Genomic DNA, 23,799 nt, shown 5'->3' with positions numbered 1-23,799 from the left:
GGCGTTTAGCCGCAGAATCACAGTAGGGCCGCCGGTATATAGGAGGAGCGCCACAAGTGTGAATAGGATGGGTGACGACACGGGTTCGAGAAAGCGGGCGATCGCCAAAATCAAAGATGCCATCATAGGACATCAGAATGCTGCAATGGGCATCGGCGTAAGCAGGTCGTAAACTAGCCATGAGCTTTCATTGCTGTAAACTCGTCATTGCGTGAAGTAGGAGGTGTAGAAGCTGCAGCAGTGTCGAATCATGGTTCGCGCGTAAGAGCAACTATTCCACAGTCATCCAAAGGTAACAGCAGAGCGAGAGATACACCCTCAGGAAGAAGTTGCAGGAACGAACCAAAGTTTAGAAGAAGAAGCCCCGATTTATTTTTTGAGAAGAGTTACAATTGATCTTGGCTGTGCTATTTGACGGGCCAGGAGGACGCCGCAAAGTGGGGACACCACGTAATAACCACCTCGAAGTGGTGGGGAAGGCGACATGAGGACGTAAGTCACAGCATCATTTGCTGTTGAACAAATTCAGTAGAACGAAGTCAGCACTGCTGTTCGTCGGTCGGGTCGGCAAAGTAATGGGACAGTTCAAGGCGAAGGTTGCTGCTTGCACAGTCAATAAGTGCTGGATGGGCACTGAGAAAGTTGATTTTAGGAATCGTTTCGTGGGGACACGCGGTCAGTACAGTGAAAAGGACTAACACTGGACGACCGGCAGTGGTAACACGGGCGGCGCACATTTCCATCACGGCTCTTGCACTGCGATTAGCTACTCGGACGGCAGTTGACTCGGCAGGCGTCAGGAATTTACGGAGACGCCTGCGAAGATCTGATCGCATAACCGACTTCTGACCGCCAGTATCAATGAGGGCGTGAGCAGGTACATCATCAACAAAAAATTCAACAATGTTCGGTCGAGCAGCAGGGGTTAGCAGATATTTTGCACTCGGAGCCGTCAGTGCAGCCTCACCTCCGGGGGCTCCGGGGGCGGCATTGCTTACTTTCACGAGAAGCGGCCCGCGTATACGGGGCCGAGGGACGTCGAGGTGTGGGTGAACGGGACTGACGGCGTTGCAGCGAGGGCGAGCGGCCAGTGGTTTCACCGAGAGGGAAGGCCGGCATGGTATGGTTCTGAGAGGGGAGACAGAGGCAGAGGGTCTCCGTCGAAGCGGCGATCGGCATATGGTCGAGGTGCGGAGTACCTGCATCGACTTCGGCTGGGGCAGTAGATGTGACCGACCCTGGAGCAAGCAAAGCCAATTGCCGTGTCATCCGTTCTTCGCCACTCATTCCTTAACGATGGACTCAACCGTTGAGTACTTCCTGCAAAGCAAAACGTTGAACGCATCGTCCGCAATGCCCTTAAATATGTGTCCAACCTTATCACTCCCGAACCTTAGCCGCCCAGGCTCCAGCAAGGCCGCGTCCGCTTTACGGCAGAGAACCAGAACATCTTGAATATATGCGACGTACGATTCGGTTGATGCCTGGGCAGAAGACGGTAGCTCTTGCTAGGCCTCCATTTGACGCCCCACAGTTCTTCCGAAAAGATCGCGTAGCTTTTCCTTGCAGGAGTCCCAGCTTCTAATCTCGGCTTCAAGCGTCTCGAACCATACCTTCGCGGTTCCTCCTAAGTAAAAGATCACGTTGACCAGCAAAAGCATGGCATCCCACTTGTGCTTACCGACGGATTCATACGAAGTCAGCCAGTATTCGACGTCAACCTTGCCAGTGCCGATGAAGATTCGCGGGTGATGTAGATTGGTTAGCACTACGTCCGCTGCCATTTGAGCGGCGCAGGCAGCGTCTGTAGCAATAACAGCGAAACCGATGTGAAGCCTGCTGCGAAGATCCATGGCTGGCTCGTGGTGAGAGTAACCCGCACCTCCACCAAAATGTCACGGGGGGAGAAAATATATGTAATTACAATGTATATAGTAACAAAGTTGAAGCTCAGTAGCGAGGGTAGCACCATCTACCGATCATCGAGACTCTTTAACCTCCTCTTCACCTCCCAACGTCCTTTTGTCCACAGCGGGAGAAACCCGTACGTGAAAATATATATAACGGAGGCTTATTCCACGATAGGCCGATGACGCATAAAGCGCTTTACCGAGCACAGTCTCAAAGCTCGAGCAGCTGCGGCACGCGATGCTGCTGGTAATCCTGCTGCCTACGTTCAGGCGTTCGTTTTTATTTCAGCGGCTGTCGACGTTCAGGCGTTCCTTTTCATTTCAATGGCACTATCGGCGAAAAGGAGCCATCGTGGTGACTTACTCTGAATATGAGTCACCAGAATCATATTAGTGCTTGAGCCACTGGACGTATTCGACTTAGCCGTTAGTACGATGCATGTGAGATGGTGGTGTGAGTGGCTCTATGAGGTAGTTGACACGAGAAGTTCGCTCCAGAAGGCAAAATGTCCATCGTATTTAGGAACAAGTTTTGAAGCGAGTCCTGGTGTGCGCGTCGTTACGGACAAGCAAACGAGGGTTCCCTGCAGAAAAGTTCGAGTCGTGTAGCGACCACCGTGCTTTGATTTTTGGTGATTCTGATCGTCCGAGGCGAAGCGGTGGGCCAGCTGATGACATTCCTCGGCTTGTCTTGCGACGTCCAAGATTGGCAGGTATTCTGATGGGTCTGGTTGGAAGGGCAGAATGGTTTCGATTGTATAAGGATAACGGCCACAAAGAAGATAGAAGGGGACAAACCGGTAGTGGCTTGCGTTGTGGTATTGTAGGCGTAGGTGACAAATGGAAGAACTGAGTCCCAATCGGAGTGCTCGGATACGATGTACATAGCGAGCAGATCACAAAGCATTCGGTGGCACCACTGGTTTCCGGGTGTTAGGCGGCGCATATGCATACGCATTCAGCAAGGAATTTTTTAACTTGAGCAGGAAAGCGCGATCTCAGTCGCTAAGGATTTCACGAGAGCCTTCACAACGAAACACAAAACGGCGCAGTATAAAAGTGCCGATTTCCTGCGCTGTAGCAGCTAGGAGGGCAGCGGTCTCTGCATAGCGTGTTAAATGGTCTACGCCAACTATAATCCACCGGTTGCCGGACGTAGACAAAGGAAGTGGAGCATATAGATCGACACCGGCATTATGAAAAGGTTACGATGAGTATAGCAGGCTTTGGAGTTCACCGGTTGAGAGCTGCCGCGCAGATTTTCGTTGCTGACATTCACAGCAAGAGCGGACGAAGTTCCGAACGAAGGTGTACACGCCCCGTCAGTAGTAGCTATGTCGGAGCCGCTCATACGTTTTCAAAACGTGGGCGTAGCTAAGCTGGGGGCCCGAGTGGAAAGATTATCATATCTCTGGTCTCAAGGTTCTCGGGATGACGAGCAACGACGTTCGTCCCTCTGGTGCATAGTTGCGTCGGTACATCATTTGGCCGCGGATCGCAAAATGACCAACTTGGCGCCGAAGTGTGCGAGAGGCCGGAACCGTTGAGATATCCGAGATAAGGTAGAAAAGGGATGCAATCCAGGGGTTATTTTGCTGTTCGGCAGCAATAGTATCGAAGTAAAGGGATGATAACGTGCGCTCAGAGGGGGACACACGAGTGTCCTCTAGTGAGAGTGGTGAATGGGAAAGAGCGTCAGCGTCGAAATGCTTCCGCACGGAACGATACACTACGCGTATGTTGTACACTTGGATTCACAGGGCCCAGCAAGCTAGGCGGCCAGATGGGTCTTTTAAATTCGAATTCCGAGACAGTGCATGCTGGTCGGTCACTACGTCAAAACAGCAGACATATAACTAAGGGCGAAAGTTGTCAAGCCCCCAAAGGATGACCAAACACTCCTTTTCCGTGACGCTCTAATTGCCCACCGCCTTGGTCAGCGTGCGGCTCGCATAATCCACCATGCAAAAGCCGATAAAACTGCGAAGTTCTTCCATTGTAGAGGGCTTAGGAAAAGCAGAGACGGCCCTTAATTTTTCGGGATCCGGAAGAATGCCATTCTTCGACACATCATTTCCGAGGGTCGTCAACTTGCGTGCGAGAAAGAGACATTTCTTCGGATTAAGTTGCAGACCGGCGTTGGTCAAGGAACTCAGCAGATGCTGAAGGCGGCGCAGGTGTGTTGCAAAATCAGGGGCGAATACGACGATGTCGTCAAAGTAACAAAGACATATCTTCCATCTAAGGCCGCGAACACGTAATCCATAATCCTTGCATAAATGACATGACCTTCCCGGCTCTGTCGTAACCCGGTATCCTTTGTCACCTATTTTTCTTTTCGGCGATTTGAACTTTCCTATCATTAGCTGGCAGTCTAGTGTTCCTTCGCTCCACCCCTTTTCAACGCAGTATCAAGATTTCTTGGATTTGTTTTATTGTTTTGATTTCACGCAGGTTGGAACCAAACCTACCAGAATAACTAATGAATCAGCTAATACATTAGATTTGGATTTGACAACCCACCATGACCTCATATTGTCAAGCACTTTAGCCACCCGTTAATTTTCATTAGTGTTGCTGAGTCTTTTTTCACAGCTAATTTTGCACAACGCTTCTCTGACTTCAAACGGGACCGCACCCATGTCGCTCTGCACTGCATCATGTGTGGTTTGGGCGTGGGCGCCCAAAGCCGACCGGCCTACTGATTTTTGTAAACTACCAACCCCGACAGCAATTTTATGCAGAGTGGTATTTACGAACGCTGTCGCCGGTACCGTTACTGCTTCTGAGAGTCCACGCAGCGCCACATAATTTTGTGGTTCCAAAGTTCTCTGTTTCATTATTACTGCATTCTGCTTCCGCGTTATTTTTTGCTAATCCTGGTCGGTGTTTCAGTAAATTCTCTTCCTGTGGTTACGTATTCGCCGAGGTACTTATATTGCTTGACTATGAGCATGACTTACCGTGGAATGCACACCACGTAATTGCTCGTCTCTTCATTGAATATCGTTAATCCAGATTTCTCTTTGCTATGCTTTAGGTGTAGCTTTCTCGCTGCCTTGCCATACATGTACAGAATTGTCTGCATATCTCTTTGATTGCCGGCTAATTGCCCTATGTCGTCCGCATATGTGAGCCCGGGGACATTCTGTTTCCCTCCTTCTCCATTATGCATGTACGTGATATCAAACCCTAATTCGCTGTTTTTCAGTCGTGTTTCTATGAACTTAATAAAAAGCAGGAACAAAAATGGATACAGATGGGATCATTGTTTCTTTCCTTGGTGAATTTCTACAACTTCATTACATTTTAAGCGTTCCCATACAATTTCGACTCGATTGTCACTACATATCGCCTTCAGCAGCTCTACGAACTCATCTATGCCTTCGTGCTTGAGGCTAGCCAATAACAATTGCCTATCAACGTTGGCGTAGACCTACTACGTATATATCCTGAAATGCCATCCATAAAGGTCTATTCCGAGCTACTGAAATGTCTATGCACTGAGTAATGACAAACGTATTCTAACCCGCCGTGGTTGCTCAGTGGCTATGGTGTTGGGCAGCTTAGCACGAGGTCACGGGATCGAATCCCGGCCACGGTGGCCGCATTTCGATGGGGGCGAAATGCGAAAAAACCCGTGTGCTTAGATTTAGGTGCACAATAAAGAACCCCAGGCGGTCAAAATTTCCGGAGTCCTCCACTACGGCGTGCCTCATAATCAGAAAGTGGTTTTGGCACGTAAAACCCCAAATAATATTATTATTAACGTATTCTACTATAAGCGTCTCAATGCTGTGAACCCATATTGTACTTCCCCCAGAACATCATTTCTTTCCACCCACTTCGGCAGTTTTATTTTATAGCTTGCATTGCCATTCTGTATTTCGCCGGCGTTACTGTAACTGACCTGCACGAGTTCGTCCTCTCGTTATCACGTTTGCCTTTGTAGACGAGCTTCATCTTGCTTTCACGCCATTAAACCGGAATTTTCGTTTTAATCAATTGCTCAATGGCATTAGTCAGCCGGGCATTCCTCATTGGACCGAGGTTTTTAATTAGCTTTACTGTGATTTCATGTGGTCCCACGGCGGTGTTATTAGGGACCTTTGGCTCTGCTTATCCCAGGAAAACTTCTGTATGCTTAATTTTGATTATTACGGCTTCTCTGTTGTTGCTGGATCTGTTTGGGTGTGTACTATGATTTCTTTCGTTCCAAAATTATCCCTAAAATGTCTCTGATACACGGCACTGCATAGGCTCCTTCAAAGACGTTACCGTCTTCATCCGTCATAGGCGTTTTTCGATTTTTATTTCAAGCTACGAGTGCTCTTATGTGATTCTGGAATCTTTTCGGTGCACCTTTGTCTCTTTTTCGGAAGTTTCACACACAATGTCCCCTTCATTAAATTAATTATGGGGTTTTACGTGCGAAAACCACTGTCTGATTATGATGCACATGGTAGTGGAGGGCTGCGGAAATTTTGACCATCTAGGGTTCTTTAACTTGCATCTAAATCTAAGTACACGGGTGTATTCACATTTCGCCCCCATCGAAATGCGGCCGCCGTGGACAGGATTTGATCCGGCTACCTCGGACTCACAATCACAACACCATAGCCACTGAGCAACCACGGCGAGTGCAATGTCCCCTCGTACATTTAATTTTCTCTTGTATGAGCCAGCCCCCACCCTTTTGTTTTCGCAGCATTTATTCCATCTAAGGAGCACGTTTTCGTGTAATCCCAACTTTTTGCCTTCTCGATGATCTCTAGTGGCCTGCTTACGCTCTTCTATATCTTGGTTTATACTATTATCACGCCACTATCGTGGATTCCTTTTTCCAATGGAAATCTTTTTTGAGATGTCTGTTACCCTCTCTGTCCTCCGCGACACCCAGACCCATCTATAGGACACATGTCGGTCGCAAAGCCACGCGTTGCTAGAGCAAGCTCATCAGTGCTTGGTTTAGCAAGCCACATAACTATGCAATATCAAGTGCCTGTTGCTGGAATCTCTGGGAATTTAGAGCAAAAAGAAAATTATTAACTTTTAATACGTGGCGCGACATCACTCTGTCCGCTGACAGCCAAAATTTATTGCTTTAAAGAAAACATTTATTGCACTATTGGAGGCGGTGATGTGGCCTACCTTTCGCACCACCAACTTATTTTTCTCCATTGCACATTCCTTGGTAGTGAACAATGTTATGCTCACAGTGACTGATGCTCTTTTGTATGCTTTAACAGGATAGCATTCAGGGCCTAAGGCCGCACAAAAACCGGCGTCAGTGTCCCGCGTCCAGCGTAGTCCTTCTCTTCGGCAGAAGCACGTCTACCCAAACTCTCTTTTATCACCTTAGTTGCTCAAACCTTGTCTTTAATTCTTTGTAAAGTATTCCGCAGAATTTTGAGAATGACAACGCAAGGACAAATGTCATGTAAAAAAAAATAATCAGCACCTATCTTTTATGGTAGATATTCTCAGACTGGAATATTAAAAATGCGAAACAGTATCAGGAGATCGGCCGAAAGAAGGGGGCGTGCTTCTACCAGAAAGCTCGCCTTCGTGCCTAGCGTTCGCCGCCATTGTTTTGCGGTAAACATCCCGGGTACATAAGCTGCAGCTGCCGAGAATCGTGAAAAGCAGTCAGTCTTTGAGTGCTATCGCGTTACACTCCTAAAGGCGAACCTTTAGCGTCCTCCAAATTTTGTGAGCATAAGGCGATTTAGGGCCAAATATTATTCTGAGGTTGTTGTGTGCCTCGTTGGCGTCTACATTTTCTCGCTGCCCATTGCACGCACTGCGGCCTGTCGTGTGCCTCCGGGCACTGAAATGACTCCTCAGATGGGCTCTAGCGACGTCCGTGCCGAAACCAGAAAAGTTTCTTTGATATGTGAAGGACTGCTTTTGTGTGATAAAGAAGGATGGCTGGTGTTTTTTCGTCGTATTTACACTCAAGAGAACAAGCCATAAATTTTATGGTGGAATTGCAGGGGGATTGTCGCTTGCCTTTTGTTGATAATATGGGGCAGCGAAATGTGACAACTGCGTTTCAATGTGTCCCAAAAACATACGATGACGGGACGCCACTTAAGCTTCATGAGAATCGATCGTGTTTGCAATAGTACGTCGCGCCCCCTTTTGTCGAACCTGTGTATAGACAGAACACCGTCTCAGGAGTTCACGCGCAACGGTAAACCTAGATACCGCAGTCAGTGCTTCGACCTTCGGGAGAAAATGCCAGTTATTTCACCTACTGTCTTGGACGGCCGTTTCCTAACTCACGCAGGATATTTGCGCTGCAATTACTTATTATAGTTCGGAGATATTCCTTCTCCGCAGCCATCGTTTCACAAGTAGTGATGTCAGGTACAGGCTGCGGAATACAAGAAGGGGTTTAGACACGCAGAAAAAGCTTATTACCGGATGTAAAAGAACCTCAAGTTTGTAAAAAGTAAAGCAGCTCCTAGACAACCGTTGTTTGTATAATGTGGCTGATGCAGCGATCAGGAATGGGAGTAACCAATTTTATGCAGTCTTCAGATAAGCGGTGTATTCGTTTCATAGCCACGAAAGCTGTCTTCGGATTTCGAGAACTGCTGACTCAAAACGCTATAGTATAACACAGTAATTAAGAGAATTGCACGTGCGCATGGCATTTCTTTATTGAAAGTGTTAAGGTGACCTTGAAATTATTTTCGTGCGAATAATACTGAATCGGCAACTGCCAATAACTAAGTGGCAAACGCGGCATAATAACTTGTAAAGCTTGCAAAAAGGATGCCAACAGCACGATTATAGTTTTATCATAAATTCCTGCCATGCCACTCAAGTGTAGGGCCCTGTGTTTTAAAAATTTTAATTTAAAAACTTTAATCAATGGCCGCACACCATGAATATATATGTAACTGTTTTTTCGACGCATTACCGCACACCAACCCAGCACCAAAAGTTGCCGCCGACTGTTCAGAGTAGTCGCTACGAGTCTGCGGTGTTGCATGAATTCCGTCGCACGCGCTCTCTTGAAGACGACTGAGAAGAACTATTTCATGCCGGCGGTAGCAGAACTTGTTCCCTTCTAAGCTACACTGTGCAAGGCCCATGCGTAAAGGTGTCGCCATCGTGAGGCCTAAAGTTTAGCTGTTGTATTTTTACTAGCGTTACAAGATTTCAGGCTTGAACGATACGCTTGCAAATATTTTCGTAACTTTGCCTAGATAATCTCGGTGCACATTACGCGACTGGTTGCTGGTAGAGTCAACAACGTGTAAGACGTGACTCAATGCCACTGTATCACTGTGCGCGCTGGGAAGAAAGAGACCAGCCGTGAGCGGTCACAGCGCGATGCACCTCAGGTTTTTGCACACCGCTCGTCCGTGAAAAAAATCTTAAGTGCATCTTGTATGGCCGCTTGTGGCTGGTCTGCTTCTTCCCAGAGTGCATACCGGTTTTTGTATACCGCTAGTCCGTGCTAACCTTGTTCCCTTTCCTTCCCTTTTGACTCTCGCTCTAGTCTGTGGATTCAGTCATGCGTCTCGTCGTGTTAATACAGGTTTATGGTGCATTTGTGCCATGCGGAGGTACACATAGCTTCTCACATTCGACATACGATACTTGATCAAAGCCATTATCAGAAGTACTACGCGTTTGTTTAGTAAGGCTAAATGACGTCGGTACATGAACATGAAATAACTAATTACTAAGCCAAATTATCAGTAACGCATATCTAGTTGCTAAATACATGAAAAAGAAACATGTACTTAAGTGGCACTGCATAGTATTTCGTGTGTGCATTCAAACTGTGAACATTATGCAAGGTTTTTCATATCTCTTAACGATGAACTACTTGAAGTGAATAATGGATATGTCGGGTCTTACGCGAGGGCACCACTACGGGCACGTAGAAAGCAGTGGTACGGAAAGATAGGCGGGACACTACTCGAAAGTTATTTGTAGCCTATTTAGCGTATATCTCTTCGCGCAACTCATTACTAAATGAGCAAACGTATCCGTTTCTGGTCGCCGAATCCAGCCGAGAGCTTCGGAGTAACCCGCCGCGTTAGCTCAGTAGAGATGGCACTGCGCTGCTATACTATGTCGTACTACGCTACTATGTCGTAGGTTCGATTGCATTACTGGCGGACGGAACTTGATGGGGCGAAATACACAAACATTTGTGTAAGTAAATATTTTTTTACCCTAAACACTCAATGATATGAAAATTATGCTGGAGTGCTCCAATATAGGAGGTTGATTAGGCCTTATGATTAGGTTGCGGTTTTAGTCCGTTATACATTCGTATTTGTATATAACTTTTGGTCGTAAGTTTGCTGAGAACAGGATGTGGGATGAGGGAATTAGGTTGACGGAGTGACGACGGTGGCATAAGAGACAAGGAGTGGGATCCGTGAAATTATGACGAAGGAATGACGCCGACGAGTTGACGACGGATCCAAATATGGTTTCTGATTCAAAAAGTCTGTCCGTCTTTATCCGTTATTCAGTCAGTAGTCACGCTAGACAGTGAAGCAATATTCGAATTTTGCGTGCTTCAGGGCGAAGCTGTATTTCTACAAAAATTCTCTCAACGCTACACACTCATGCGCGAACGGCCGAGCTAGGCGGTTAGAAAGGGGTAACAAAAAGCTGTAGATTGAAATTGTGATAAACAATTTCAAGGAAAGCATGATGGAGGGAGCCAAAACAAGTGATTTTAGACTTTTCTTTAAATGAAAGAAGCGGCAGAAGTAAAGGACGATGTGAGTGATAAATGAGCACGCATAAAACAATTTGGAAACTGTCGTCTCCTTGGTTAGAAACAGCCATTAGGTGTAGCACAAGATGTTCCAGAAAGAGTTTCTTTCAACTGAGAATAACATTGAATTGCAACTTCCCGCTTGCGTTTCTGTTCGTTATTTAGCGCTTGTCTGTTTATTTCGCCTTTGTCGATTTCATTTACAAAAAAGGCCGATATACATGGCGGTATTGCGAATCAGCCTTTTTTTTTGGTCCTTGTTTCAGAGTTTTTGCATCAAACACAAATTGCTATGCCGTATGCAGAAAGACACGTCTCTTTTTAGCATCGTATTCTAGGTGCGCTGTTTTCATCACGCCCTCAAATGTACCAACATAAAAAAATATCCGTGCTGCTTAAAACTTGTGGGCCTGTCTTATCTGTGTCTCAAGGCTTTACGGACAAGCACCACCTGCTCTAGCGTAAACAAAGGACGACAACCCTTCTTGGTGTTGCGTTTTTTTTTGCGCTGCTAAGTAACGCTATACCTCCCACCAACCGGTCGAATTCAAATTGCATTTTCATATTTCCGTTCGCGTCTACAGGGTGACACAAAAATGATGAAATTGTATTCCTGGTAATTCACCCTATTGATCCTTGTTTCAGTCAGGAAATGTGTGGCTCTGAAAGCTACCTTGATAAGGTGATCTGTTCGATGTTTCACTTGATGTTCTTGTCATGCCAAGCAAGCATTCCTGACCCACTTCGTAGGAGCTGGAAAACTATGTCCAAGAACGACAGTCATGGTCACAGAATCATTGCTTAGCATAGCAAGCGAACGATACTTCATGACTACTGCGATAACAAAGCGACGTGACTGAGTTGGCTATCCTGTGCGCATGTCTTCCGTGTTTAAACCCATCGCACGTGTGCCAATGAGCGATGCACCGTGCCTACATAAACCCTTGTTTTTCGCGCGATAAAGGAATATTGCAAAAGCTGCTGTGGCGTCCACATCGGTTATTACAACTATGCTAGAAAGCCTTCAGGAATCTCATTAGTCACAAGAATAGCTAGAACAAGTTAGACTGGAAGATCATCCGGCTAGCAGACATAGCATCCGTAACATATCAGCAACATGCAGTTAGCGTAGGGCAGTGAAGTCTTCAGCAGCGTACTGGAGCATAACACGTATAAAATGATTGAGAAACTTAAACGGCAAAGTATGACAACATTTTCCCATGATTAGAGTGAGAGGAACCTGGACAAGAACATTCCTTAATTCTGCACGAATTTCGGACAGAAGATATCAAAAAATTGAGGCACGTACGTTCCGCGACAGCGAATGGAGCATTAAATATGCTTTAGTTAGTTTTTATTGACATCAAAATGCTTATCGTGTTCTTGCTATCGAAACATACTGTGCTTCATTCGCTACTATTGGAATGATATCCCAAACCGCTGCGCGTTTAGCCTGTGTCTTTATTCTTGTAACGTAATCTTAAAGCCGGCTGGAGAAGAAAAGCTCCGATTTAAAAGGCGGAAATCAAAAATCTGAGACCTTCTTTTACGTACAAGTCGTAATCACTATTCGTTGTCTTCGCAAACACATCCACCCATTGTCTGGACTCCTGCTGAGTTTTCCTGTAAGCAGGATGATACAACCTTTCTGCTATAGAATATCAGTTTTCAAGCTGTGCCTCTACGTAAAGCCCTGCTGTTTGCGGCCTCGCAGTTGAACTCAGTATTATTTCGTGCTTATCGGTGGTTCCCGAAGCCGCGTGAGAGTCTCTGCACATGTTAAGCACCAATCATGCTCCTAGGAAAGAAGGAGAGAAGTGTGTTAGGGCAGAAAAGAGATAAATTTGTTTGTCGCATGGACTCAGCCTAGGCAACTGTACATGAAATCATAGCCAGTCCCATCGATAGCTCTTGAAGGACTTCCCTCTCTAGCCTAGTACACAACCCTGTGCGAGAAACACTAAAGTGTAGAGACGGCAATAACTCCTGCTGCCGAAATACGCTAGCCAGATAGATTTACGGTGACTCCTTTTACGTGTTGTTGGTCAGTATCTAAGACGAACAAAACATGCAGTTGACGATAACCTGAACCTTCCTCTGTGAAACTCTTCTAAAAGCAGGACACCATGAAGTAAGGTGGCTGGAGCCACATGTTACACACCGCACGTAAAAAAAAAATGCGGCCCTTTTTAAGTTCTTGTACATTCGGAGAGAGAGAGAGAGAATTTATTGACAGGAAAGACAGACAGGTCATCCTGAGCTAGTGCGCTCTAGTCTGGTACACTGCACTGGGAAAGAAGGAAGGGGAGTGAATCTCCTGGGATGGATGATGATGATAACAGAAGTGGTGAGTGCTTATATATATGAGACAGTTGCCTTGCTGGAGCCAATCGTCCAGCTTGATGTCCTGCAGAAACTTGAACAACACTTCAGTTGCACGCATTTAAGTTGTACTGTCAGGCCATGGGCCGAGGATAGCTTCCTCCGACAATGGTTGCCTGCCAACGCTGGCTAAGAAACTTTCTAACGTCCTGCGCTCCAGCATATATGCTGCGCAATCGTGCAGTATGTGTTCCAGTGTTTCAGGCATCTGGCAGTGTTCACAATCACCGCCCTACGCTAACTGCATGTCGCGGAGATGTTACAGACGCTATGTCTGCTAGCCGGATGCTCTCGCAGTCAAACTTGTTCTAGCTTTTCTTGTGACTAATGAGATTCCTGAACGCTTTCTAATATAGTTGTAATAACCAATGTGGACGCCGCAGCAGCTTTTGCAAGATTCCTTTATTGAGCGAAAAACAAGGGTTTATGTAGGCACGGTGCATCGCTTATCGGCACACGTGCGACAAGGTGCGCGGAGCTACGCGTGAAAGCCACGCCCGGCGGAATGCTGTGTAGCAATGACGTTTTGCTCCGCGTAACTTTAGGGGCAAACAGAAGTTACCGTCTGCGTCAACCTTATGTAGGCGTCTGTGAGTACTCTCGTCGTGGGCTCTGTGTGCCTTTCTAAGGTGCTGCATGAGTGCCTTGATCATTTGGAGGCATTAAGGAAAGCTCAGAGAACAATTACTTTCCGTGGCCCCTGGTGACATCTCGCAACGCTACCACTGAACTGGAGCGCTCCGTGGCGCCGCCAGCACTACAAAAAAGGGATCCGTTCGGTCCTGCGCTTCACTTGGCAGCAGCAGCCGTGGCAACAAGGACACACCACTGAGTACTTTTTTGGTTACGCAGGTTAGTCTTCTGTTTTATACGGCGTTTACAATTTTGTTCTTAACTTTTGTCGCGCCTGCTGCTGCCAAGGTTACTCTCGCGGTTTTTTAGCAATGCCCAGTAATGCAGAACTTGCTCGCGATATTGACGCCCTTCGGAAAGAAATCGCAGAAATGCGTGAAAGTTTGCGCATGATGAACCACCTGTACGAAGAATCGAAGGGAAAATGTGACGCTGTGAATGCAGAGAACAAAACACTCGCAAAGGAAAACGAAAAGCTGGTTAGAAGGGTAGCGGACCTCGAGCAGTATTCTCGTACAAACAATGTCGAGATCCGGGGCGTGCCGTCCACACAGGGCGAGAGTTGTGTCGCTGTTCTCCAAAAAATCGGCGACAAGATTGGCTGCCCTGTGGCACCATCTGACTTAGACATTGTTCACCGCGTCCCTGCGAAGAAAGATGAACATATAATTGCACGCTTCTGTTCCCGCACTAAGAAGACTGATCTCATAAATAAGGCCCGAAAAGCACGACTAAACACTACTACTCTCGGCTTCCCTCCATCTGCAGAGGCGAAGGTCTTTATTAACGACCACCTAACACCAGACAACAAACGTCTGTTTGCTCAAGCCCTCGAACTAAAAAAGCAGCACAACTGGAAGTTTCTATGGACGGACAACTGCCGCATCAAAGCACGAAAGACAGAAGGAGGTCGCGTGTACGTTATTTCTAGCACACGCGACCTTTCGCTAATCGCCTCGTAGCTGTCCAAGCCTTCCGTTTTTACATCTAATCAAATAAATATTCTAAACAATGTATTTTTCTTCAGAAGAACTAAAACGTTCACTAAATAACAGCAGGCTCACCCATAAATCCCTGATACACTTCAACATACGTAGCCTCTCAAAGAACTATGATAACATGATAGATTTCTTTTCTAATCTAAATAACCCTTTCACTATCATTTGCCTCTCAGAAGTATGGTTGACAAACGCTGATAGCAAGCTATTTGGTATACCCGGATACACAATGGAAGTATGTGTCCGTAAGGATGTTCGGTATGGTGGTTCAGCAATTCTTGTCCAAGATAACCATCCATATCACCGTCGCCATGATCTATCTTTCTCTTGCCCTAACGTTGAATCTGTATTTTTGGAATTCGATAAAGCTTTTCTTTCAGCTAACAGTAGAAACACAATAATTGGATCAGTATACCGTTCCCCATCATCTTGCTCTGCAAACTTTTGTTCTCAACTAGATGCTATCTTGAACATCATTACAAACGAAAACAAGAATGTTGTCATCCTCGGTGACATAAACATAGATATTACTAACCCCAATGATAGTCACTGCTCTAATTATACCAACTGCTATGCGGGATATGGCCTAGATTCATTAATAACCGTACCCACAAGATGCCCTCCGTCCGGATCTCACTCTTTAATAGATCATGTATTATCAAACTTACACCTAGAGCACTGTGCTGGCGTAGTCACTGTTCCCATAACAGACCACTATCCCATATTCGTTCTATTAAAGTCTATTAACACACCGTACCAACGAAACATAACAACGGCAAAATTTCACACCACTGAGTTCATTAGTCAAATTGCTGAAATCGACTGGAACCCGATTATTTCTATAACAGACCCAATCCTGGCATTCGAACAATTTTACAACAAAGTTAAAAGCGTGTACTCGCAATGTACTAGCCTAACACAAAATACTCACTGGTTCTCCGCCCCTAGAAACCCATGGATAACAGAATCCCTCTTAAAAAGTATTAAAAAACGTGATAACCTCCATAAAAAATTAAAACGCCAGCCTTTTAATGTAACTTTAAAGTCTCGGTACATAACTTATTCTAACACATTTACCAGACTCTTGAAAGAAGCCAAGCGTTCCTACTTCGAGAAAACGATTGTTAAACACACAAATAACACCCGCAAAACCTGGGATACCATTAGGTCCTTTCTTCATCTGTCTTCACCAAACCACGCACTGAGTCAACTTAATACAGGAACAAGGGTAGTAACGGAAGCCACTGATATCGCAAATGAATTCAATACTTTCTTCTGTCCTACACATGATCATTCACTAGACAGTATACCACAGCCAGTGCTCAGGCAAACCCCTTATTCATTTTACTTGTTCCCTACATCACCCAAAGAAGTATCCGATTCAATCGCTAGTTTACAAACTACAGGACCTGGCCTTGATAATTTACAACCTTCTAAAATCAAATTAGTATCATCTCATATCGCCGATGTACTCGCGCACATTGTTAACTGCATGTTCATAACAGGCGTTTTCCCCGATGAATTAAAACAAGGTAAAATAACTCCTATATTAAAAAAAGGTAACAAAAAATTAATTTCAAACTACCGTCCTATCTGCATGCTATCTTTTTTTAGCAAAGTCATTGAGAAACTACTTGTAACCCGCTTAACAAACTACTTTCACAAATTTAATCTTCTCTCGCCTGAACAACACGGGTTTCGAAAAGGTTATTCGACTGAAACAGCTATAACATCATTCACTGACAAAATAAAACATGCCCTTGACAACTCCCATATTGTTGGCTCAGTTTTCATTGACTTTAGTAAAGCATTTGACACCATCTGTCATAACATCCTTTCTTACAAGTTAGAAGCTCTGGGCATTCGTGGCACAGCTCTTACGCTCATCCGCAGTTATTTGACTAGCAGAACTCAAGTTGTGAATTTTGGAGGTTCACTTTCACGTGCTAAACCAGTCACTAAGGGTGTCCCACAAGGCTCACTTTTAGGCCCTTTACTCTTCCTAGTGTACATTAATGATCTTCCTCACTGTTTAACCAGTACTTCATCTATTCTATATGCTGACGACACGACTATATTTACTAATAGCAAATGCATAAATACTGTAATAAAACGACTAAATTCTGACCTAAGTAACTTATCTGCGTGGTGCACAAGTAACAAACTTCAGATCAACCCTTCGAAAACTCAGTTTATGCTTTTTCATACACATAAACGCGTCATCGCTCCCGCGCCACCGCTCGTCTTACAAACTCATGTTCTCTCACCTGCACACGAAGTTGTCTTCCTTGGCGTCAAACTTGACCCCCAACTTAAATTTAACTTGCATGCTGACATGGTTTCAAAAAAATTGCCTTTGGAATAAGAGTACTAATCCTAACGCGCTCGTATTTTCCACAAAACGTCAGAACTTCACTTTATCACGCATTTGTTCACTGTCACTTACAATACTGCATCTCAGTTTGGGGAAACACATATCGCTCGCACATAATACATCTACAACATTTACAAAATCAAGCTTTGAGGATCATTAATTTCTCTAGTTACATGTCACATGCTGTACCAATTTTCAGTTCCTTAATAATACTACCATTACGTTACATACTCCAGCTCAAATTGGTTTTACTAATATACCGCACACTAAATCATGAAATAATTTTAGATGCATTTAATAACTCTGCTCTCACCAACACTAACAACACGAGATTTTCCTCTAACAACAATTTTTTTACTTCCTCGAATAAACACTAATTATGGAATGTTTACTTCCCTTTTTACGGCCATTAAATACTGGAACAATCTACCATCCCATATTAAAGCCTGCCGCACAACATTAACATTCAGGAGAGAGACGAAGAAATATTTACTAACGACACTACTGGCTACTGATTCGTTACTATAAGTATATATTGTGTACAAATCTATTTCCCAGTTGTCAATGGTTCTGTACTTACCTATTGTATCGACAGCCTTTATTTATTGGTTATTCTATATGTTCCTTTGTCTTCTTTTTTCTCCTTTCTTAGGCATTTCAGTTTTTGTCGCATAGTATATATAACATTTGTACTTTGCGTATTGTAAGCATATATTTATTTCTAATTATCTGTTACATTAACCCCGTGTTCTTTGACATGTGTCATTGCTATGTTCCATAACGTGTCAAACACTACATATTTATTTATTCATACGCTGTATCGTTTTCATTTGCTTGTTTTGAACTTCAATTATTGTAAGCAACCTTTTGTAATTGTTTATTTTTTTCATTAACTTCGCGTTTTCTGATGTCTGTCGCTGCTATGTTGCCAAAATGTATTAATTCATGCAATGTTCAATTACTAATAGGAGGTCCCCCTGACAGTTCTTGTAACTCCGGGACCTCCTTCTGTACTAATGATGAATCACGAAATAAAATAAAATATTTGTTGTTGTTGGACGCCATGAGCACATAAACACATAGGCAGAGTAAACAACTAGCGCTTCCGGCCAAGGCCAAAACATTACCAGCACTTCAAAGGCAAAGCGAGCAGAATCCTGTCTAATAAATCTCAGGAAACAGGAAACCTTAATAATCGGGACTATCTAGAATTGTTTGGGGCGTCCAACGTACACATGCGACATCTAACGACCTCTAGAGCCATCTATGACACTAACGTGCGTATATTTTTCGAAGCGAGATCATGTCCCGGAAATCCCACCTCTACGTCATCATATGTTATCGCATATGATATGGTATGATATTGCTATATACTTGATGATATACCATCGCTAACTGGTAGAAGTGTGCGCAACATTCGAACATTTCAAATAATAAATAGTGTCCTATTTGATTCAGTCTTCTAATTAAATTGTCAGAATTTGTAAGCGTGAATATTTTTTGAATACTTTTTGAATGTTGAAAACGCCAGTTATGCATAAAATTTCAGCGAAAGTACAGTAAGCTTTCTCCTCCGTGGCCATAGCGTAGACGTGAAACATGAAAAATTGCGTAGTCGAGTAGGTTTCGTCGCTCAAGTAGCCATACTTCACATGCTAAATGGCGATCATTTGCGCTTCTTGAACGATGCTGCGCATGCGCATAAACTACTCATTTGCAAGGCCATCTGTGCTTTTCATAAACAAGGCTTCAAACGTACTATGTACTGGACAGAAACTTGCTTACTTTAATAATACTAGAATGTGAACATCATTTTGTAACAAATGTGATAACGGCGGTTTATAAGTCAAAAGAGAGAGAGAGGGATATATGGAAGGCAGGCATGTTAACATAAAACAACAGTCTGGTTCGCTATCCTACGCGGGGGGAAGGGAGAAAGATAGAGAGAGAAGGGAGAGAAAGCGAGGTTATGGAGAAGTGCACAGACAGTCATTGAGCCAAAGCCGCTCATGCAAAGCAGACGTTCTGAGAAAGCACAAAATTGCCTTCACTCCCTTCTAAGCGGATGAACGGTGGGGACGGTGCTCTAGTACTCTCTGTTCACTCCGACAACGATCATCTAATTTCTTCAATGTCATGGACAAATATTTTCTTTCTGCTTGAAATTGACGGCAGTCGCACAATAAGTCGTCAACGTTCTCTTCGCATCCGCAAACATCGCATGCCGGACTATCAGCCATTCCAATTAGTGCTGAGTGCGCTTTTGTGAAGGCGACTCCTAGCCATAACAGACAGAGAAGAGACACTTCGCGTCAGTGCAGTCTGGCCACAGATCTGTGTTGCAGTGAAGGGTTTAGTCTGTGCAGTCTGGTGCGTCTTGTATATGCGGCATTCCGCCCTGTTATGGAAAGCGTGCGTACTAGAATGCGAAGTTTTCTCGCAGCGTCGGTCCTTGAGAGAGGAATGGAGACTCAGCGGCATTCTTTATTTGACGTCCGAGCTGCTTAGTTTCCCTCATCATTCCAATAATACCGCAATGACCTCGTATCCATTGAAAGGAGACATCATGGCCTTTTTCTCTCAAGTGATGGACAAGTTACATGATCTTGCACGTGAACTGGTCGTGAGTTTTATGCTAGACAAATGACTGCACACATTGCAAGGCCGGCCTTCAATCGCAAAAGATTGCCCATTTTCTAAGACTTTCAGCCTTTATCACAACAAGCGCGTCGCGGAAAGAGGCGAGCTCTGGAACTGTAGACGTAGTAATATGGCAAGTGTTGAATCACTAGGTTGTTCCCGTGATTGGTGCAACTACAGCCCCACCCGAACTGGTTGATGTGGTTGATCCATCAGTATAGACATGTATGCCGTCGCTGTATTTCTCGTAGAAGAGAAGTAAATAGCTTGAGTCAAGACGACATCAAATCCGACTTCTTCCGAAGCCCTGGTATTGTGAGGTTTACTTAAGTAGGGCTCACACATCATTGACGAATTGTAGGTCTTCCCACAGGTACGTAACCTGACCTGACAGAGGCAGGGTGCGCGGTCACAGTTGCACTGAATTTCGTGTGCGGCCTTTATAATGACAGACTTGGGAGGTGGTGAGTAGGGGCCCGGCCAAGTATCTTATGTGCACACGCATTGTTTCAATGGTAATATCCGTTCTAGTAGTGTAATCTTGAACAAGTGCAATAACTTCGTTGTAGGCGCACTCCGATTATTCCTTTTCAAAACTCTATGATTCGATGCGTTTCTGGCATTATTTGATTCGTCTTAGACTCTTATACAAAAAAGCAATATTAGACAGGAAAGCGATTAGGTAAAAATAGGTATGCCTAAACCACAAATATCGTCTTGGATACGCTTAGGCATGAAAAACTGATCAATGGAGCTGAGGATAATTTATTCACAGCTAAAAGTTAGTAATTAACGTAGGTAATAATTCACTGCATTGCCAGGACTGAAAACAGATATAACCAGCGCCAAAATATTTCTAGAAAGGATGCAATATCATGCTGCATTATAGAATTGCAATAATAGAAAAAGGACCCATAAGAAAAACAATAGAGACCAGAAAAACATTAACAGGAAGCTTTAGGTCGGGTGCTCCTATTTAAATACATGTAAAACGTGGATTCGTTTTTATCGGCAGCGTAATTAGCAGCGACAGCGATCCACATGTTGGCGGAGCTGGACTCGGGGAAAGGGCCAAGGAGATGCAAATTCACGTGAAAGAATAGCTCAGAGGGAATGTTGATCTGCTGCAAGTACCCGGGAGGAAGCGTTGATGGCTTTTTGCAATGTGAACAGGGCTTGCACGCCGCGACGCAGTGCCATAGAAGGGTGCGAGGCCGGGTCAGTAGAAGCGGCGGCGCGCGCGGTCGTAAGTGCGAGCAAACCCAAGATGTCCGGCAGTTGGGGCGTCATGAAGCTCCTGAAGCATGGTTAAGCAGAGGTGTTGAGGAACGACAAGGAGAAGGGGAGGACCGTCAGGATGAAAACTCCGTCGGTTGATCCATCAGTATAGACGTGTATGCCGTCGCTGTATTTCTCGTAGAAGAGAAGAGACAGCGATCCACATGTTGGCGGAGCTGGACTCGGGGAAAGGGCCAAGGAGATGCAAATTCACGTGAAAGAATAGCTCAGAGGGAATGTTGATCTGCTGCAAGTACCCGGGAGGAAGCGTTGATGGCTTTTTGCAATGTGAACAGGGCTTGCACGCCGCGACGCAGTGCCATAGAAGGGTGCGAGGCCGGGTCAGTAGAAGCGGCGGCGCGCGCGGTCGTAAGTGCGAGCAAACCCAAGATGTCCGGCAGTTGGGGCGTCATGAAGCTCCTGAAGCACGGTTAAGCAGAGGTGTTGAGGAACGACAAGGAGAAGGGGAGGACCGTCAGGATGAAAACTCCGTCGGTACAATATCCCGTCGTTGAGAACGAACCACCGTAACGATGGATCAGTAGGAGCAGATCCCATTCGGTCAATAAGGGTCCTCAAAGTAGCGTCACGGCGTTTGCTCGTTGGCCATGTCCAAAAGCTGGAAAATGGAAAGAACACTTGCGGAAGCGTCCATGTCGGCGTTGGCCGGCGTGTGTTCAGGGTAACGGGGCAAGCAGTCGGCGTCCTTGTGTAAGGGAGTAGCCCTATACACCACCAAATCGAAATACTCTAGTAGCCATAAATCCCACGTGGTTTACACTTGTAAACAAATGGTCATTTGAAAACGTATTTATATAACAATGGAATGTCGTAGTTTTCACTAATACACTTTCATTTCAGATTGTTCATATAACTCATCACTCCACGAACTGAAAAGCGATACAACACTTACGAGCGGTTCTTTCAGTTTTCCAACGTCGACATCGTCCCGTCGCACGGCACTCTACCATTTTTTCCCTCGTTCGGGATCACTTGGGAACTCAAACAGCCTGACCTATGGGCCCTTGTCGTAGTTTCCTCTGCAGGTTGGCCCACAACATTCGCCCATGACATCCAACAGACCGCACATGTACACATAGGAATGAATGCAAAAAAGCGAACTACGTGCAGCGACGTTCACCTGCGGTGTCTCGACGGCGCAGGATATGCGCGTCACGTGCTGCGCGTAGCACCTAGCGCCATCTGGTGCGCAAGGGCGACACCACGCGCAGCGCAACGGCTATAGGGAAGAGTGGAGTGACGTTAGATGATACTTGCGGGCGAGTGCGGAGGCCTCCTCCTAGTCTAGGTGGTTCAGGGCCGTTATCTTGTACACGTTCGATTTCGCCTCGCGCGATTTTCCAGGCTGCGCCGATATCGCGGCCTAGGCCAATCTAGTCCACTCGCGTGAGGCGAAATCGAACGTCGGCTTTTTGAACGTGTACAAGATAGCGGCCCTGGACGAGGCGGGTTGCCGGAGAATCGAGGCCCGTGGTGTGACGTCACACAGAGAGCGCGGCGAGCGTCCAACGGCGAAAGCTGTGGGCGCGCGGCGACCGCGACGAGCCGAGTTGCTGAAGAATCGAGGGCCGTAGTGTGACGTCACAGTGCGGCCACGGCTCAAAGTACGGCAACGGCGAGGAGGAGAAAAACTGGCGTAATGTAGCTATCGCTACAAAAAAACGTTAAGTTAGGATTTCTGGCAACCGCTTGGAGCCTGCATGTTCCTTGAAACCGAAACCAGAACTCTCCTTCCGTGGGTTCTTTCTACGCTGAATCCAAATGGAAAAGCGGTATCCCGAGAAAGATGAAGATGTCCGCGTGTCAATAATAAAAAAAAATGATGCAAGATTGTAAAAATTGCACGTAAGATTTCCATTGGGCAGAAGTCTTTTAAGTTATCTGCAACAAAAGGAGAATATTGAGTGTTTTAGGGGAATTGCGCACGTTTATCTATTGCACGAAGCATCGATATATATGGGTGCCGAGGATTAGAGGCTGGACTTACTTTAATAAATAGCTCACTGGGGTTTTGCGTGACAAAACGCAATTTAATTATTAGGCACGCCGTAGTGGTCGACTCCACAATAATTTTGAGCTCCCGAAGTCTGTTAACTTGCACATCAACTTCAACATCAACATCAACATCAACATCGCGTACGCATTTGCATTTCATCTCTGTGAAATGCGACCTGCACCGCCGGGATAGAATGCGCAAACTCTAAGTCAGCAAATGAACACCACGAAGACAGCGCTAGCGCACTGGGTAAATTAGGAGAATTAAGGATGGTCGGAATGAGTGCTTTGTCTTCTGCACCAGTGCTTCTGGGGATAAAGTTTGCATGCACACTAGATGACGTACCTTATGAGAGACGTATAGTTCGTCAAAGATTGTGCAACATAAAACCGTTGCTAAACGAAATATCCAAATAAGCACACATGTGTTTTTAAACAGCTGGTTGTTTCACATGAATGGCGAAGCACTGAAAGCGATAGCAAAAATAGCACGCCTGAAGCTCAACGCATGGTGTGTTCGGAATACGGGAGAGAGGGGGGCAGGGGGAGGCGGCTCGACATATTGTTGAAGCACAGCAGGCGAGGTAATTTCTGCTGCGCTTCAGAAATAGAGGCCTGGCAGCTATAAGGCTTCTGACAATGGTGGCGTGAGGTAGGTGCTGGCGCCAGTATTGTACGGAAGAAGCAGTTGCATGTCAATCGCTTGCGATATGTGAAAGATTAAAGGGACCATTTGCAGGTTGAAGAGTACTATCCGATGTGGTGTGTACACCAGCGCGCTTCAGGCTTGTTACTACTTGCGCGCAGGAC

Source organism: Dermacentor variabilis, chromosome 5, assembly GCF_050947875.1.
Source record: "Dermacentor variabilis isolate Ectoservices chromosome 5, ASM5094787v1, whole genome shotgun sequence".
NCBI classification, from domain to species: domain Eukaryota; kingdom Metazoa; phylum Arthropoda; class Arachnida; order Ixodida; family Ixodidae; genus Dermacentor; species Dermacentor variabilis.
The sequence above is the reverse complement of the archived record's forward strand: the minus strand, read 5'-3'. Positions refer to the sequence as shown.